Source organism: Pristiophorus japonicus, chromosome 20 (assembly GCF_044704955.1).
Source record: "Pristiophorus japonicus isolate sPriJap1 chromosome 20, sPriJap1.hap1, whole genome shotgun sequence".
In the NCBI taxonomy this organism is placed as follows: domain Eukaryota; kingdom Metazoa; phylum Chordata; class Chondrichthyes; family Pristiophoridae; genus Pristiophorus; species Pristiophorus japonicus.
The window spans coordinates 88,265,501-88,282,836 of NC_091996.1; the positions used below are offsets into that span (position 1 = coordinate 88,265,501).

General features: G+C 50.5%; 1 protein-coding gene across 1 annotated transcript in view; it reads left to right on the top strand.

Annotated features, from left to right (window-relative positions):
* The first annotated feature begins 473 nt into the window (after nucleotides 1–473).
* Nucleotides 474–17,336, top strand: part of LOC139232662 (phosphatidylinositol 4,5-bisphosphate 3-kinase catalytic subunit alpha isoform) — a 221,938-nt gene continuing 205,075 nt past the window's right edge. The window contains exon 1 of the mRNA XM_070863122.1: nucleotides 474–1,098. The gene's annotated coding sequence lies outside the window, so the exon portion shown is untranslated. The remainder of the gene's footprint in view (nucleotides 1,099–17,336) is intronic.

The following is a 17,336-nucleotide window of genomic DNA, read 5'->3' on the forward strand; positions in this document are numbered from 1 at the left end:
GCTTGTCCCTTTAAAGACTCAGATACTGTTGGGCTGTGCGCCTGTCCCTTTAAAGACTCAGATACTGTTGGACTGTGTGTGTGTTTTTTGTGTGCATTTCTTTCTTCCTTTCCTATTTATTTCCCCAGCTGAAACTGAAGGGTTGGCTTTCTCTCCATTCCCCCTCTCTCCCAGCTCCCCCTCCCCTTGGCTTTGCTGCAGAGAAAATCCCAACAAACTCAGCCAGACATTTTAAACAACAGACCAACAAAATAACACACACACATATATGCAATATACACACAGTATCATTGTTTAAATACTCTGCTATTGTTGGGCTGTGTGTGTGTGCGCGTCTGTCCCTTTAAGGACTCTAACACTGTCGGGCTGTGCGTCTGTCCCTTTAAGGACTCTAACACTGTCGGGCTGTGCGTCTGTCCCTTTAAGGACTGTAACACTGTCGGGCTGTGCGTCTGTCCCTTTAAGGACTCTGCCACTGTCGGTCTTGGCACGGGCCTGCCCCTTTAAGAGCCCTGGGCCGGGCTCCGCTGCGATCCCGGCTTCCCAGGGCTGGAATCGAGCGGAAATCCGACCCCTCGGCGCCGGATACCCGTCCTCCTCCACCCTCCCTCCCCTCCCCTCCCCTCTCTGTGCACACAACACCCCCACCGCCAGACACCGGGCCAGCCCCAGAGACACACACACACACACAGACAGACAGAGAGCCAGAGACACACAGAGAGAGAGAGAGAGAGAGAGCGAGCCAGGGAGCAGAGACTCTGCCTGCCCTGCCCCAGCCTCAGCCTGCCCAGAGAGAGAGGGAGAGAACCACAGAGAGAGAGAGACATCAACCCAGCCTCAGCCTGCCCAGAGAGAGAGGGAGAGAACCACACAGAGAGAGAGAGAGAGAGAGATCAGCCTCAGCCCCAGCCCCAGCCTCAGCCTGCCCAGAGAAGGAGAGAACCACAGAGAGAGAGATCAGCCTCAGCCTCAGCCCCAGCCTGCCCAGAGAGAGAAGGAGAGAACCACAGAGAGAGATCAACCCAGCCTGCCCAGAGAAGGAGAGAACCACAGAGAGAGAGAGGGATCAACCCAGCCTCAGCCCTGCAGATGAATCAGGTTGGTGCACATGAAAGCCTTGTTGGTGTCAGACATTTCCTGATCTGTTGTGCGTGTGTGTGTACATTTCTTTCTTTGCTATTTATTTCCCCTAGCTGAAACTCAAGGGTTGGCTTTCTTTCTATTTCTCTCCCAGTAGCACCCACCCCCCTCTCTCTTTGGCTTTGTTGCAGAGAAAATCCCAACAGACTTATCCAGACATTTTGAACAACAGACAAACAAAAAAACACACACACACATATATATATATATGCAATATACACACAGTGACAGTCCAGCTCCAGCTCCAAGTGAGAACCGATGCAGACCACACAGCAATTTTGTGACCACCTCCTCTTTCTCTCTCGCTCTCCCTCAAAAAACACTTGTGTGTACTTTTTCCTGTTATTGGCCTGGCTGGCAGAGAGGGAGAGAAGGGTTAAGTGGCCTTAAGAATGCAGCATTTTCCATCTGGAATTTGAAATTGAAAGCTTGCCTGCTCTTCCAGATCAGCTCTCTTCAAAGATCCTGGCTGGTATTGTTTCTCCAGCTGGGCCTAAATGTTCTGTTGTTTTGGTTTTCTCTGCTACCTACCCACCCCAAACCTCCAAAAAAATAATAATTATTGCAGCAATTAAAAGGAGACTTAAACATTCCTGTCCGGCCTGTTGACATTTTAAACTTTGTGATTGTAGAGGCGGTTGGAATATATTTTTTTTCCTTTTTTTTTATTAAATTTTTTTCCCCCCTCTCTGTCGGTAGCTCGTGTTAAAAGGTATCGTGTGTGTGTGTGTGTGTGTGTGTGTGTGTTTTCCACAATCAGTGTAGCCAGGTTATTGTGCAATTCCTGTGTCCAGATTGAACGGGGAGACGCAGAAGACGATCAGATTTGCGTGCCACAAGTGTGTCGGTCGGGCCGCGTATTGCGCGCACGGTGTCCTGAGAATTTGACGTCTGATTAAAAATATGTATTTTTTTTTTGCGTGATTTGTAGCCGTGCTGGCGTTATTTCTGCACTTGCTGTATACTAAGGATCATTTTCTGTTAAGACAGAGGGGGAGAGAAATCCTCGTGTGTCAATATTCGCAGATCATTTTTCCACCCTCCCCTATGGATAAGTTTTCATTAACTGTTGCTTTCGTGCGCGAAAGGGGCTCTGAATTCCAGTCGGGGAAGGAGGAGGAAAATAAGAGTGGAAAATCAATAATTGACCATTTTATTTGGAAAGGACCCTACTAACGAGGCTGTCAAACTACTGGGTTTCTTGGCTAGCCTTTTGGTAATACCCTACATCCTCCTCGGTGTATTGAAAACATGTGAATCATCGGTTTGGTTTTCCGTACGTTGTTTTGTTGTGAAGTCATCATCATAGTCGGTCTCTCGGAATCGAGGAAGACTCGCTTCCACTCTAAAAGTGAGTTCTCAGGTGGCTGAACAGTCCAATACAGGAATTACAGTCCCTGTCACAGGTGGGACAGACAGTGGTTGAAGGAAAGGGAGGGTGGGACTGGTTTGCCGCACGCTCCTTCCGCTGCCTGCGCTTGCTTTCTGCATGCTCTCGGCGACGAGACTCGAGGTGCTCAGCGCCCTCCCGGATGCGCTTCCTCCACTTAGGGCGGGACTGGTCTTTGGGCCCAGGGTACTCCCAGGTGTCGGTGGGGGATGTTGCACTTTATCAGGGAGGCTTTTGAGGGCGGTCCTTGAAACGTTTTCCTCTGCCCACCTGGGACTCGCTTGCCGTGTAGGAGTTCCGAGTAGAGCGCTTGCTAACACTTCAGTAACACTTCAGCACTGGCGGGGAGATGCCTAATCTTTCGGAACAAGGCACATTCCCACAACCTTTTGATGCTGGTGATATATCGTGGTGTTGGTGCTTGGGGGCTTTTTCCCCCCCAGTGAAGGGCAATGGCAGTGGGTTGTACGAATGGTTTTTTTTGTACTGTGGCTGCTGGAACTGTGAGGAACACAGACTTGCACGGTTACAGATATTTATTCCAGCCCCTTTCCCACCCCCTCATTCCGCTCTCTAAATTCGGGTTGTGTCTGGAGCGAGCGCAGAATTTTACAGCAAGGAAGGAGACACTTTGGCCCGTTGAGCCCGTGCTGAGTCTCGTGTGGGTGGGGGGGTGGGTGGGGTGGATATTCTCGCTTTGCTTTTTATGTAGTAATACACTGGAAGTAATTTCATCAAATTATTCAGCACAGAAGGAGGCCATTACGAGCTATTCAATTAGTCCCACAAAGGGCCCTGGTGAGACCACACCTGGAGTACTGTGCACAGTTTGGGTCTCCTGACCCAAGGAAGGATATACTTGCCGTAGAGGGAGTGCAACAAAGGTTCACCAGACTGATTCCTGGGATGGGGGGGGAATTGTCCTATGAGTAGACTAGGCCTGTCTTCTCTGGAGTTTAGAAGAATGAGAGGTGATCTCATTGAAACATACACAATTCTTACAGGGCCTGACAGGGTAGATGTAGGGAGGATGTTTCCTCGGGGGCCCAGGGGGCAGCACGGGGCCCAGCCCACACTGTGTGCGATATGTGCGCGCACTGGGTCCGTGCAGCAGAGCAGGTCTCCAGTCGTCCTGGGTAACCCTTGCCACTGGACCAAGACCTCGCTCTGTCAAGCCCCGTGTGGTGGCTGGTGTGCAACGGCCACCCCACGTTAAAAAAATCCACCCACAGGCATCTTCCATCCTTCAGGATGTGGTTCGGGATCCGGAATATTAGGTCCTTCATTGAAACACCTGTGACCTCATTCTTTTTCGGCGTGGAAGCAAGTCATCCTTGTTTCGAGGGACTGCCTATGATGATGATGTTTCCCCCGGGGCTGGGGAGTCTAGAACCAGGGGTCACAGTCTCAGGATAAGGGGGCGGCCATTTAGGACTGAGATGAGGAGAAATTTCTTCACTCAGAGGGTGGTGAATTTTTGGAATTCTCTGCCCCAGAGGGCTGTGGAGGCTCAGTCGTTGAGTATATTTAAGACCGAAATCAATACATTTTAGGATATTAAGGTAATTGAGGGATAAAGGGATCGGGCGGGAAAGTGGAGTTGAGGTCGAAGATCAGCCATGATATTGAATGGCGGAGCAGGCTCGAGGGGCCGAATGGCCGACTCCTGCTCCTAATTCTTACGTTCTTATCCCACTCGATTCCCACAGCCAGTGTTCCCCCTAATTTTCTTTTGAGTGGCCCCTTTGTGCGTGAAACGTAACGTTGGAAAAATTGGTCCTGGGCTGCGTGGAACCGGTATTGAGGCACAGCTTGGTGGGAACTTTCCCCATAGCCCTGCAAATTACTCCTTTTCAAGTATTTATCCAATTCCCTTTTCAAAGTTACGATTGAATCTGCTTCCCACTGCCGTTTCAGGCAGCGCGTTCCAGATCACAACAACTCGCTGTGTTTTATTAAAAAATTCTCATCTTCTCCTCTGGTTCTTTTGCCGCTTTGCTTAAATCTGTGTCTTCTGCTCAGTGGGTGGCACTCTCTCTCGCCTCTGAGTCAGAAGGGTGTGGGTTCAAGTCCCACGCCAGGGACTCGAGCAAATAAATCCAGGCTGACACTCCCAGTGCAGTGCTGAGGGAGCCCCGCGCTGTCGGAGGGGCAGTGCTGAGGGAGCCCCGCGCTGTCGGAGGGGCAGTGCTGAGGGAGCCCCGTGCTGTCGGAGGGGCAGTGCTGAGGGAGCGCCGTACTGTCGGAGGGGCAGTGCTGAGGGAGCGCCGCACTGTCGGAGGTGCCGTCTTTCGGAGGAGACGTTAAACCGAGACGTAAAAAATCTCAAGGAACTATTTTGAAGAAGAGCAGGGGGAGTTATCCCCGGTGTCCTGGGGTCAATATTTATCCCTCAATCAACATAACAAAAAGAACAGATGATCTGGGTCATTATCACATTGCTGTGTGTGGGAGCTTGCTGTGTGCAAATTGGCTGCCGCGTGTCCCACATTACAACAGTGACCACACTCCAAAAGTACTTCATTGGCTGTAAAGCGCTTTGAGACGCCTGGTGGTCGTGAAAGGCGCTATATAAATGCAAGTCTTTCTTACTGACCCTACTGCCACTGGAAACGGTTATTTACTCAATCAAAATCCTTCATGATTTTTGAACACTTCTATTAAGTCTCCTTTTGACATTCTCTGCTCTAAGGAGACCAATCTCAGCCTCTAGCCCTCCACTCCTTCCCCAGCAGCCCACAGAAATTTTTCCTGTTCCGCTATATATCCAATTCCCTTTTTGAATTGAATTTGAAATGACTCCCACACCAAGATATATTAGCACACATCTAAAACCAGTTGGTATCATTGCATTACATAAGCCCGTGACCTAATCCTCTAGCCTGGCACTATATTTAGGGTTGTAAATAAAGATGGATACTGGACTTACTGGATTGGTTTTCATCTTCACTCCTGGGTAGTATTCTGACTGAGTGGATTGCACGCCTGTTATAGAACCCACCATTCCACCGATTTCAATGAAAATCTACCCCTTCAAGGCCTTAGAGGGGTTGCGGAGGTGATTTTATGAGAATGATACCAGGGAGGAGGGACTTCAATTATGTGGAGAGGCTGGGATATTTTTCTTTCGAGCAGAGAAGGTTCAGGGGCGATATAAGAGGTGCTCCAAATTATGAGGGGTTTTACTAGAGCAAATAAGAAGATACGGTTTTCAGTGGCAGGAGGATCGGTAACCAGAGGGACACAAATTGACGATAATCGGCGATGGAACCAGAGGGGGAGAATGTGTTTACGCAGCGAGTTGTTGTGATCGGGAACGCGCTGCCTGAAAGGGCGGTGGGAGCAAATTCAATAGTAACTTTCAAACCGGGAATTGGATAAATACTTGAAAAGGAAAAATTTGCAGGGCTACGGGGGAAAGAGCAGGGGGGGGGGGAGTGGGACTGATTGGATCGTTCTTTCAAAGCCCACCGCAGCTCGGGGCTATAAACAGAGCTGGAGCGCTGGGGCCCTGGAACATAGTGGTGGAGGTGCAGCGAATGAGGGTACGGGGCCCAGGAGAGGCGAGGGCCCAGGGGGCAGCACGGGCCCAGCCCACACTGTGCGATATGTGCGCGCACTAGGTCCGTGCAGCAGAGCTGGTCTCCAGTCGTCCTGGTTAACCCTTGCCACTGGACCAAGACCTCGCTCTGTCAAGCCCGTGTGGTGGCTGGTGTGCAACGGCCACCCCACGTTAAAAAAATCCACCCACAGGCATCTTCCATCCTTCAGGATGTAGTTCAGGATCTGGAATATTAGGTCCTTCATTGAAACACCTGTGAACTCATCCCTTTTTGGCGTGGAAGCAAGTCATCCTCATTTTGAGGGACTGCCTATGATGATGATGATGATGATGATTATGATGTGGCCCAAACTCTCTCCATGTCGGACTTTTGCACATCAGCTAAATTTGAACTGAAAACACAGGTGAAAGGACATCATGTTATTCCATTGTCGATCGGTGCCATTGTTACCTCCAGACCCGACTCTTCCAACGAGCTCCTGGCCGGCCTCCCATCTTTTTTACCTTCCCCTGCACTTGAGCTCATCCAAAACTCGATTGTCCGTGTCCTAACTCGCACCGAGTCCCGCTCACCCATCACCCACTGTGCTCGCTGCCCCGCGTCCTAACTCGCACCAAGTCCCGCTCACCCATCACCCACTGTGCTTGCTGCCCCGTGTCCTAACTCGCACCGATGTGGTGTATTTAGATTTCCAAAAGGCATTCGATAAGGTGCTACACAAAAGGTCACTGCAGAAGATAGAGGTACACGGCGTCAGAGGAAATGTATTAGCATGGATCGAGAATTGGCTGGTGAACAGAAAGCAGAGAGTCGGGATAAATGGGTCCTTTTCGGGTTGGAAATCGGTGGTTAGTGGTGTGCCACAGGGATCGGTGCTGGGACCACAACTGTTTACAATATACATAGATGACCTGGAAGAGGGGACAGAGTGTAGTGTAACAAAATTTGCAGATGACACAAAGATTAGTGGGAAAGCGGGTTGTGTAGAGGACACAGAGAGGCTGCAAAGAGATTTGGATAGGTTAAGCGAATGGGCTAAGGTTTGGCAGATGGAATACAATGTCGGAAAGTGTGAGGTCATCCACCTTGGGGGAAAAAAAACAGTAAAAGGGAATATTATTTGAATGGGGAGAAATTACAACATGCTGCGGTGCAGAGGGACTTGGGGGTCCTGTGCATGAATCCCAAAAAGTTAGTTTGCAGGTGCAGCAGGTAATCAGGAAGGCGAATGGAATGTTGGCCTTCATTGTGAGAGGGATGGAGTACAAAAGCAGGGAGGTCCTGCTGCAACTGTATAGGGTATTGGTGAGGCCGCACCTGGAGTACTGCGTGCAGTTTTGGTCACCTTACTTAAGGAAGGATATACTAGCTTTGGAGGGGGTACAGAGACGATTCACTAGGCTGATTCCGGAGATGAGGGGATTACCTTATGGTGATAGATTGAGTAGACTGGGTCTTTACTTGTTGGAGTTCAGAAGGATGAGGGGTGATCTTATAGAAACATTTAAAATCATGAAAGGGATAGACTCGATAGAGGCAGAGAGGTTGTTTCCATTGGTGGGGGAGACTAGAACTAGGGGGCACAGCCTCAAAATACAGGGGAGCCAATTTAAAACCGAGTTGAGAAGGAATTTCTTCTCCCAGAGGGTTGTGAATCTGTGGAATTCTCTGCCCAAGGAAGCAGTTGAGGCTAGCTCATTGAATGTATTCAAGTCACAGATAGATAGATTTTTAATCAATAAGGGAATTAAGGGTTACGGGGAGAGGGCGGGTAAATGGAGCTGAGTCCACGACCAGATCAGCCATGATCTTATTGAATGGCGGACCAGGCTCGAGGGGCTAGATGGCCTACTCCTGTTCCTAATTCTTATGTTCTTATGAGTCCCGCTCACCCATCACCTCCTGTGCTCGCTGCCCCGTGTCCTAACTCGCACCGAATCCCACTCACCCATCACCCCCTGTGCTCGCTGCCCCGTGTCCTAACTCGCACCGAGTCCCGCTCACCCATCACCCTCTGTGCTCACTGCCCCGTGTCCTAACTCGCACCGAGTCCCGCTCACCCATCACCCCCTGTGCTCGCTGCCCCGTGTCCTAACTCGCACCGAGTCCCGCTCACCCATCACCCCCTGTGCTCGCTGCCCCGTGTCCTAACTCGCACCGAGTCCCGCTCACCCATCACCCCCTGTGCTTGGCTCTCGGTTATGCAACACCTCTATTTCCAAATTCTCATCATGGTTTACACATCCCTCCATGGCCTGACCTCCTCCCTATCTCTGTAGCCCCCTCTAGCCCCACAACCCTCCGAGATCTCTGTGCTCCTCCAATTCTGGCCTCTTGAGCATCCCTGATTTCCACCATTCCACCATTGGCGGCTGTGTCTTCAGCTGCCTGGACCTCGAGCTCTGGAACTCCCTCCCTAAACCTCTCCACCTATTTCTCCTCCTTTTAAGATGCATCTTAAAATCTACTTCTTTGACCAAGATTTTGGTCACCTGCCCTAATATCGCCTTACGTGGCTCAGTGTCAAATTGTGTTTGATAATCACTCCTGTGGAGGCCCTTGAGATGTTTTACTAGGTGAAAGGTTAATGGCTATTCTACCCAGTCCCTGGGTATTCATTACTCAGCATGTGAATCTCACTAATAATGGTGAATTTTAAGTGTTCCTGGTTTTTCCAACATTTCTGGGCACATGGGATTAGGACTGGAAAGAAAATCATACTCGATGTCCTTTTCGCTTGTCTTCATGTGGCCCAGTGGGTAGCTTTCTCTCGCCAATGAGTCAGAAGGTCGTGGGTTCGAGTCCCACTCCAGAGACTTGAGAACATAAATCCAGGCTGACACTCCCAGTGCAGTACTGAGGGAGCGCCGCACTGTCGGAGGGGCAGTGCTGAGGGAGCGCCGCACTGTCGGAGGGGCAGTGCTGAGGGAGCGCCGCACTGTCGGAAGTGCCGTCTTTCAGATGAGACGTTAAACCGAGGCCCCGTCTGACCCCTCAGGTGGGCGTAAAAGATCCCACGGCACTATTTCTAAGACGAGCAGGGGGCGGTGAGTCCTCTCTGGTGTCCTGAGCCACCATTTATCCTTCAACCAACATCACGTTGGAAACAAAATCTTCAGATTATCTGATCATTTATCACATTGCTGTTTGTGGGACCTTGCTTTGCGCAGATTGGCTGCGGAGTTTCCTATGTTACAACAGCGACAACGGTTCACAAAGTGCTTCATCGACTGTAAGGCTCCTGAGGTCGCGAAAGGCCGTCAATGTAAGATAGTCACCAGGAAATCCAACAGGGAATTCATAAACGTCTTGACCCAGAGAGCGGTGAGAATGTGGAACTCGCTGCCACAGGGAGGGGTTGAGGCGAATAGTATCGATGCATTTAAGGGGGAGGCTGGACAAGCGTATGGGGGAGAAGGGAATAGAGGGTTACGCTGATAGATTTAGATGAGGAAAGACGGGAGGAGGCTCGAGTGGAGCATAAACGCTGGCCTGGACTGGTTGGGATGAATGGCCTGTTTCTGTGCTGTATCATCATAGGCAGTCCCTCGGAATCGAGGAAGACTTGCTTCCACTCTTAATGAGTCCTTACGTGGCTGAACAGTGCAATATGGGAACCACAGTCTCTGTCACAGGTGGGACAGACAGTGGTTGAAGGAAAGGGAGGGTGGGACTGGTTTGCCGCACGCTCCTTCCGCTGCCTGCGCTTGCTTTCTGCACGCTCTCGGCGACGAGACTCGAGGTGCTCAGCGCCCTCCCGGATGCAGTTCCTCCACTTAGGGCGGTCTGGTCTTTGGCCCAGGGACTCCCAGGTGTCGGTGGGGATGTTGCACTTTATCAGGGGAGGCTTTGAGGGTGGTCCTTGTAACGTTTCCTCTGCCCACCTGGAGCTCCGAGCAGAGCGCTTGCTTTGGGAGTCTCGTGTCGGGCATGCGGACGATGTGGCCCGCCCAGCGGAGCTGGTCGAGTGTGGTCAGTGCTCCACAGCCGTCTTCTCCCTATGTACCGTATATCCTGTGTACAAATGCAGGTCCTGTGTTTCTGAATGACCAAATAAAACTGATGGGCCCTGTCCTGTTTCGTGGCTCCAGAGATAATTCTGCTGCCATCAGCTCCACCTGTCTCCCTGTGCTATCACCGAGAACAAAGTGGGGAGTTCTTGTCACCTTGCAGTACAGCTGCAACAGCACCAAATGTGTCTCTCCACCTCTCTTTGGCATGTTAAAACATAATCAGCACAATCTAGTGACTGGCTTTTGTTGCACGCGCTTTCTGGCTGTCAGAGCGTCACTGTGGTGATGACTCCTAACTCCACCTCACCGTCTGCCCGACTGCTTGTCAGACACCCAGGCTCTGGGTGAAGCAGAAAGCTCCTCCCAGTTGAAGATTGGCAAGACCGAAGCCCTTGTTTTCGGTCCCCGCCACAAGCTCCCGTTCCCCAACTCCTGTCTGAGGCTGAACAACCCTCTGCGCAACATTGGTGCCGTATTTGACCCTGAAATGAGCTTCCGGCCACATAAGAACATAAGAAATAGGAGCAGGAGTCGGCCAATTCGGCCCCTCGAGCCTGCTCCTCCATTCAACAAGATCGTGGCTGATCTGATCTTGGGCTCAGCTCCACTTCCCCGCCCGCTCCCCATAACCCTTCACTCCCTTATCGTTCAAAAATCTGTCTATCTCCATCTTAAATATATTCAGTGACCCAGCCTCCACAGCTCTCTGGGGCAGAGACTTCCAAAGATTCACGACCCTCTGAGAGAAGAAATTCCTCCTCATCTCAGTTTTAAATGGGCGGCCCCTTATTCTGAGACTATGCCCCCTAGTTCTAGATTCCCCCACGAGGGAAAACATCCTCTCTGCATTTACCTGGTCAAGCCCCCTCCTAACCTTGTACTTTTCAATAAGATCACCTCTCATTCTTCTAAACTCCAACCAGTACAGGCCCAATCTGCTCAACCTTTCTTCATACGACAACCCCCTCATCTCCCGAATCAACCGAGTGAACCTTCTCTGAACTGCCTCCAATGCAAGTATATCCCTCCTTAAATACGGAGACCAAAACTGCACGCAGTACTCCAGGTGTGGCCTCACCAATACCCTGTACAGTTGTAGCAGGACTTCTCTGCTTTTATACTCTATCCCCCTTGCAATTCCTGATTACTTGCTGTACCTGCACACTAACTTTTTGTGTTTCATCAACAAGGACCCCCAGATCCCTCATTTTGTAGTCTCTCCCCATTTAAATAATTTGCTTATTTATATTTTCCTGCCAAAGTGGATAACCTCATATTTTCCGACATTATACTCCATCTGCAAAATTTTTGCCCACTCACTTAGTCTGTCTATGTCCCTTTGCAGATTCTTTGTGTCCTCCTCGCAACTTGCTTTCCCACCCATCTTTGTATCATCAACAAATTTTGCTACATTATACTCGGTCCCTTCATCCAAGTCATTAATATAGATTGTAAATAGTTGAGGCCCCAGCACCGATCCCCTGTGGCACCCCACTCGTTACTGTTTGCCAACCAGAAAACCACCCATTCAGCCTGACTCTCTGTTTTCTGTTGGTTAGCCAATCCTCTATCCATGCTAATATATTACCCCCAACCTTTCTATCTTCTATCTTATGCAGTAACCCTTTATGTGGAACCTTATCAAATGCCTTCTGGAAATCCAAATACACCACATCCACTGGTTCCTCTTTATCCACCCTGCTCGTTACATCCTCAAAGAATTCCAGCAAATTTGTCAAACATGATTTCTCTTTCACAAAACCATGCTGACTCTGCTTGACTGCATAATGATTTTCTAAATGTCCCGCTACTGCTTCCTTAATAATGGACTCCAGCATTTTCCCAACGACAGACGTTAGGCTAACTGGTCTATAGTTTCCTGCTTTCTGTCTCTCTCCTTTCTTAAATAGGGGCGTTACATTTGCAGTTTTCCAGTCCGCTGGGACCTCTCCAGAATCCAGGAAATTTTGGTAGATTACAACTACAAATCCGCAGCATAACTAAAACCGCCTATTTCCACCTCCGTAACATCGCCCGTCTCTGCCCCTGCCTCGGCTCATCCGCTGCTGAAGCCCTCATCCATGCCTTTGTTACCTCCAGATTTGACTATTCCAACGCACTCCTGGCTGGCCTCCCACATTCTCCCCAACATAAACGAGAGGTGATCCAAAATTCGGCTGCCCCCGTGTCCTAACTCCCTGTGCTCGCTGACCTACATTGCCTTCTGGTTAAGCAACGCCTCGATTTTTAAAATTCTCATCCTTGGTTTCATATCGCTCCATGGCCCTAGTCCCCTCCCTACCTCTGTAATCTCCTCCAGCCCCTCAACCCCCCCCGAGATATCTGCGCTCCTCTAATTCTGCCCTCCTGAGCATCCCTGATTATAATCCCTCCACCATCGGTGGCCGACAGTGTCTTCTGTTGCCTGGGCCCCAAGCTCTGGAACTCCCTCCCTAAACCTCTCCGCCTCACTCTCCTCCTTTTAAAGCGCTCCTTAATACTGACCACTTTGACCAAGCTTTTGGTCACCTGCCCTAATTTCTCCTTATGCGGCTCGATGTCAAATGTTTTATCTCATAATCCTCCTGTGAAGCGCCTCGGGACGTTTCACTACGTTAAAGGCGCTATATAAATACAGGTTGTTGTTGATGCTTCACACGGTGTGCCACTGCGACCTTTGCCCTCTGACTCGACGAGTCACCTTCGGCCATCCCTTGGCGAGGACTGAATGCAGCGAGAAGTGTACCACCATTGACCTTCCCCCAACCCCCAAACCCCAAATCTAGGCTGACACTCCCAGTGCAGTGCTGAGGGAGTGCCGCACTGCCGAAGGTGCCGTCTTTCGGATGAGATGTTAAACCGAGGTCCCGTCTGCTCTCTCAGGTGGACGTAAAAGATCCCACGGCCACTGTTTGGGAGAAGAGCAGGGGGAGTTCTCCCCTGGGACCAAGATTTATCCCTCAATCTGTTTTTTTTTGTTACGTTGATTATCGGGCCATGATCACATTGCTGTGAGTGGGAGCTTGCTGTGCGCAAATTGGCTGCCGTGTTTCCCACATTACAACAGTGACTACATTCCAAAAGTGCTTTGAGACGTCCGGTGGTTGTGCAAGGCGCTATATAAATGTAAGTCTGCGTCTGTCTAGTCAGGAGGGCTGCAACAGTTGGGCTCAGTTAACTATTGACTCCGGCAGAAACGAACTACAGATGGGATGTAAGACGGGCTGCTGAGTCTTTCCCGCCCATTTAACACCACCACCAAAGTCGAATTTCAACTCCCCCCACCCACCCAGTGCCTCCGGAAGTGGGGGGGGGGGGGGCGCAGGGAGAGGGAAGGGAGGGAAACATAGAAACATAGAAAATAGGTGCAGGAGTAGGCCATTCGGCCCTTCGAGCCTGCACCACCATTCAATGTGATCATGGCTGATCATTCACCTCAGTACCCCTTTCCTGCTTTCTCTCCATACCCCTTGATCCCTTTAGCCGTAAGGGCCATATCTAACTCCCTCTTGAATATGTCCAATGAACTGGTATCAACAACTCTCTGCGGTAGGGAATTCCACAGGTTAGCAACTCTCTGAGTGAAGAAGTTTCTCCTCATCTCAGTCCTACATGGCCTACTCCTTATCCCAAGACTAAGTTCCCTGGTTCTGGACTTCCCCATCATCGGGAACATTCTTCCCGCATCTAACCTGTCCAGTTCCGTCAGAATCTCATCCTTCTAAACTCCAGTGTATAAAGGCCCAGTTGATCCAGTCTCTCCTCATATGTCAGTCCCGCAATCTCGGGAATCAGTCTGATGAACCTTCGCTACACTCCCTCAATAGCATGAACGTCCTTCCTCAGATTAGGAGACCAAAACTGAACACAATATTCCAGGCAAGGCCTCACTAAGGCCCTGTACAACTGCAGTAAGACCTCCCTGTTCCTATACTCAAAATCCCCTAGCTATGAAGGCCAACATACCATTTGCCGCCTTCACCGCCTGCTGTACCTGCATGCCAACTTTCAATGACTGATGTACCGTGACACCCAGGTCTCGTTGCACCTTCCCTTTCCCTAATCTGCCACCATTCAGATAATATTCTACCTTTGTGTTTTTGCCACCAAAGTGGATAACCTCACATTTATCTACATTATACTGCATCTGCCATGCATTTGCCCACTCACCTAACCTGTCCAAGTCACCCTGCAGCCTTTTAGCATCCTCCTCACAGCTCACACCGCCACCCAGCTTAGTGTCATCTGCAAACTTGGAGATATTACACTCAATTCCCTCATCCAAATGTATATTGTAAATAGCTGGGGTCCCAGCACTGAGCCCTGCAACACCTTTCTAGTCACTGCCTGCCATTCTGAAAAGGACCCGTTTATCCCGACCCTCTGCTTCCTGTCTGCCAACCAGTTCTCTATCCACGTCAGTACATTACCCCCAATACCATGTGCTTTAATTTTGCACACCAATCTCTTGTGTGGAACCTTGTCAAAAGCCTTTTGAAAGTCCAAATACACCGCATCCACTGGTTCTCCCTTGTCCACTCTACCAGTTGCATCCTCAAAATATTCTGGAAGATTTAACAAGCAGGATTTCCCTTTCATAAATACATGCTCACTTGGACCGATCCTGTCACTGCTTTCCAAATGTGCTGCTATTTCATCTTTAATAATTGATTCCAACATTTTCCCCACTATTGATGTCAGGCTAACCAGTCTATAATTACCCGTTTTCTCTCTCCCTCCTTTCTTAAAAGGTGGTGTTACATTAGCTATGCTCCAGTCCATAGGAACCGATCCAGAGTCAATAGACTGTCAGAAAATGATCACCAATGCATCCATGATTTCTAGAGCTACTTCCTTAAGTACTCTGAGATGCAGACTATCAGGCCCCGGGGATTTATCGGCCTTCAATCCCATCAATTTCCCTAACACAATTTCCCGCCTAATAAGGATTTCCTTCAGTTCCTCCTTCTCACTAGACCCTCGGTCCCCTAGTATTTCCGGAAGGTTATTCGTGTCTTCCTTCGTGAAGACAGAATCAAAGTATTTGTTTAACTGGTCTGTCATTTCTTTGTTCCCCATTATAAATTCACCTGAATCTGACTGCAAGGGACCTACGTTTGTTTTCACTAATCTTTTTCTCTTCACATATCTATAGAAGCTTTTGCAGTCAGTTTTTATGTTCCCAGCAAGCTTCCTCTCATACTCTATTTTCCCCCTCCCAATTAAACCCTTTGTCCTCCTCTGCTTTATTACTAATTTCTCCCAGTCCTCAGGTTTGCTGCTTTTTCTGGCCAATTTATATGCCTCTTCCTTGGATCTAACACTATCCTTAATTTCCCTTGTTAGCCACGGTTGAGCCACCTTCCCCGTTTTATTTTTACTCCAGACAGGGGTGTACAATTGTTGAAGTTCATCCATGTGATCTTTAAATGTTTGCCATTGCCTATCCACCGTCAACCCTTTAAGTATCACTCGCCAGTCTATTTTAGCCAATTCACGTCTCATACCATCGAAGTTACCTTTCCCCAAGTTCAGGACCCGAGTCTCTGAATTAACTGTGTCACTCTCCATCTTAATAAAGAATTCTACCATATTATGGTCACTGTTCCCCAAGGGGCCTCGCACAACGAGATTGTGCGAGGAGGAGAGAGGGGAAGGAAGGGGGGAGAGGAGAGAGGGAGGGGGGAGGGGAGTGATCAGCCAAAATTTCCCTCTGCTGATCCCAATGTAATGGCTCCCGATCAACAGCATTGGGCGAGGATCAGATTGTTCTCAGCGGCATTGTGCTCCCCCCCCCCCACTCCCCGGGCCAAATAGCCAAGCGTACCATGTGAATAATAACCCGGGAACCTTGGTCGTTTTTTTAAAACTTGTTTTCTTATTCTCATCCCTCACTCCCAGCCCCCCCCCCCCCCCCCCCACCCGAGGGCAGTTGTGGCACTTTCCCTTCCTCCCTCTCACCACCACCAACTGGGGAAGGAACGTGTTATCTTGCCAGCTCAATTACACATCGCTGCTTGTGACACTTCCATCATCATCACAAACAGTCCCTCGGAGTCGAGGAAGACTTGCTTCCACTCCAAAAGTGAGTTCTCAGGTGGCTGAACAGTCCAATACGGGAATTCCAGTCTCTGTCACAGGTGGGACAGACAGTGGTTGAAGGAAAGGGAGGGTGGGACTGGTTTGCCGCACGCTCCTTCCGCTGCCTGCGCTTGCTTTCTGCACGCTCTCGGCGAGTTAGAACACGGGGTTATCGAGCACAGAGGATGATGGGTGAGCGGGACTCGGTGCGAGTTAGGACACGGGGCAGCGAGCACAGGGGATGATGGGTGAGCGGGACTCGGTGCGAGTTAGGACACGGGGCAGCGAGCACAGGGGATGATGGGTGAGCGGGACTCGGTGCGAGTTAGGACACGGGGCAGCGAGCACAGGGGGTGATGGGTGAGCGGGACTCGGTGCGAGTTAGGACACGGGGTCAGCGAGCACAGGGGGCGATGGGTGAGCGGGACTCGGTGCGAGTTAGGACACGGGGCAGCGAGCACAGGGGGCGATGGGTGAGCGGGACTCGGTGCGAGTTAGGACACGGGGTCAGCGAGCACAGGGGGTGATGGGTGAGCGGGACTCGGTGCAAGTTAGGACACAGGGCAGCGAGCACAGGGGGCGATGGGTGAGCGGGACTCGGTGCGAGTTAGGACACGGGGTCAGCGAGCACAGGGGGTGATGGGTGAGCGGGACTCGGTGCAAGTTAGGACACAGGGCAGCGAGCACAGGGGGCGATGGGTGAGCGGGACTCGGTGCGAGTTAGGACACGGGTCAGCGAGCACAGGGGGTGATGGGTGAGCGGGACTCGGTGCGAGTTAGGACACGGGGCAGCCGAGTTTTGGATCACCTCTAGTTTACGTCGGGTAGAATGTGGGAGTGTGTTGGAATAGTCTAGTCTAGAGGTAGCAAGGCCACATTTAACTATCTATGCAATCATCGTTTGCAGAAAAGATGAAGGGTTGTCGACAACAATGTGACATAAGGCTGTCGCCTGCGCGGTGGAACAGGAAGACACGGCTACAGCCCGTGAGAGAGATTTTTCCACTTGCGATTCTTATCTCAGTGCTTCCTGTGCGGAGAGCTCAAACACTCCCCCAGAGAGAGGGAGAGAGAGAGAGAGAGATAGATAGATACAGTCCCTCGACTTGAGGTCGGGCCATGGTAGGGCTGCTTTTGCGTGATCTTCAG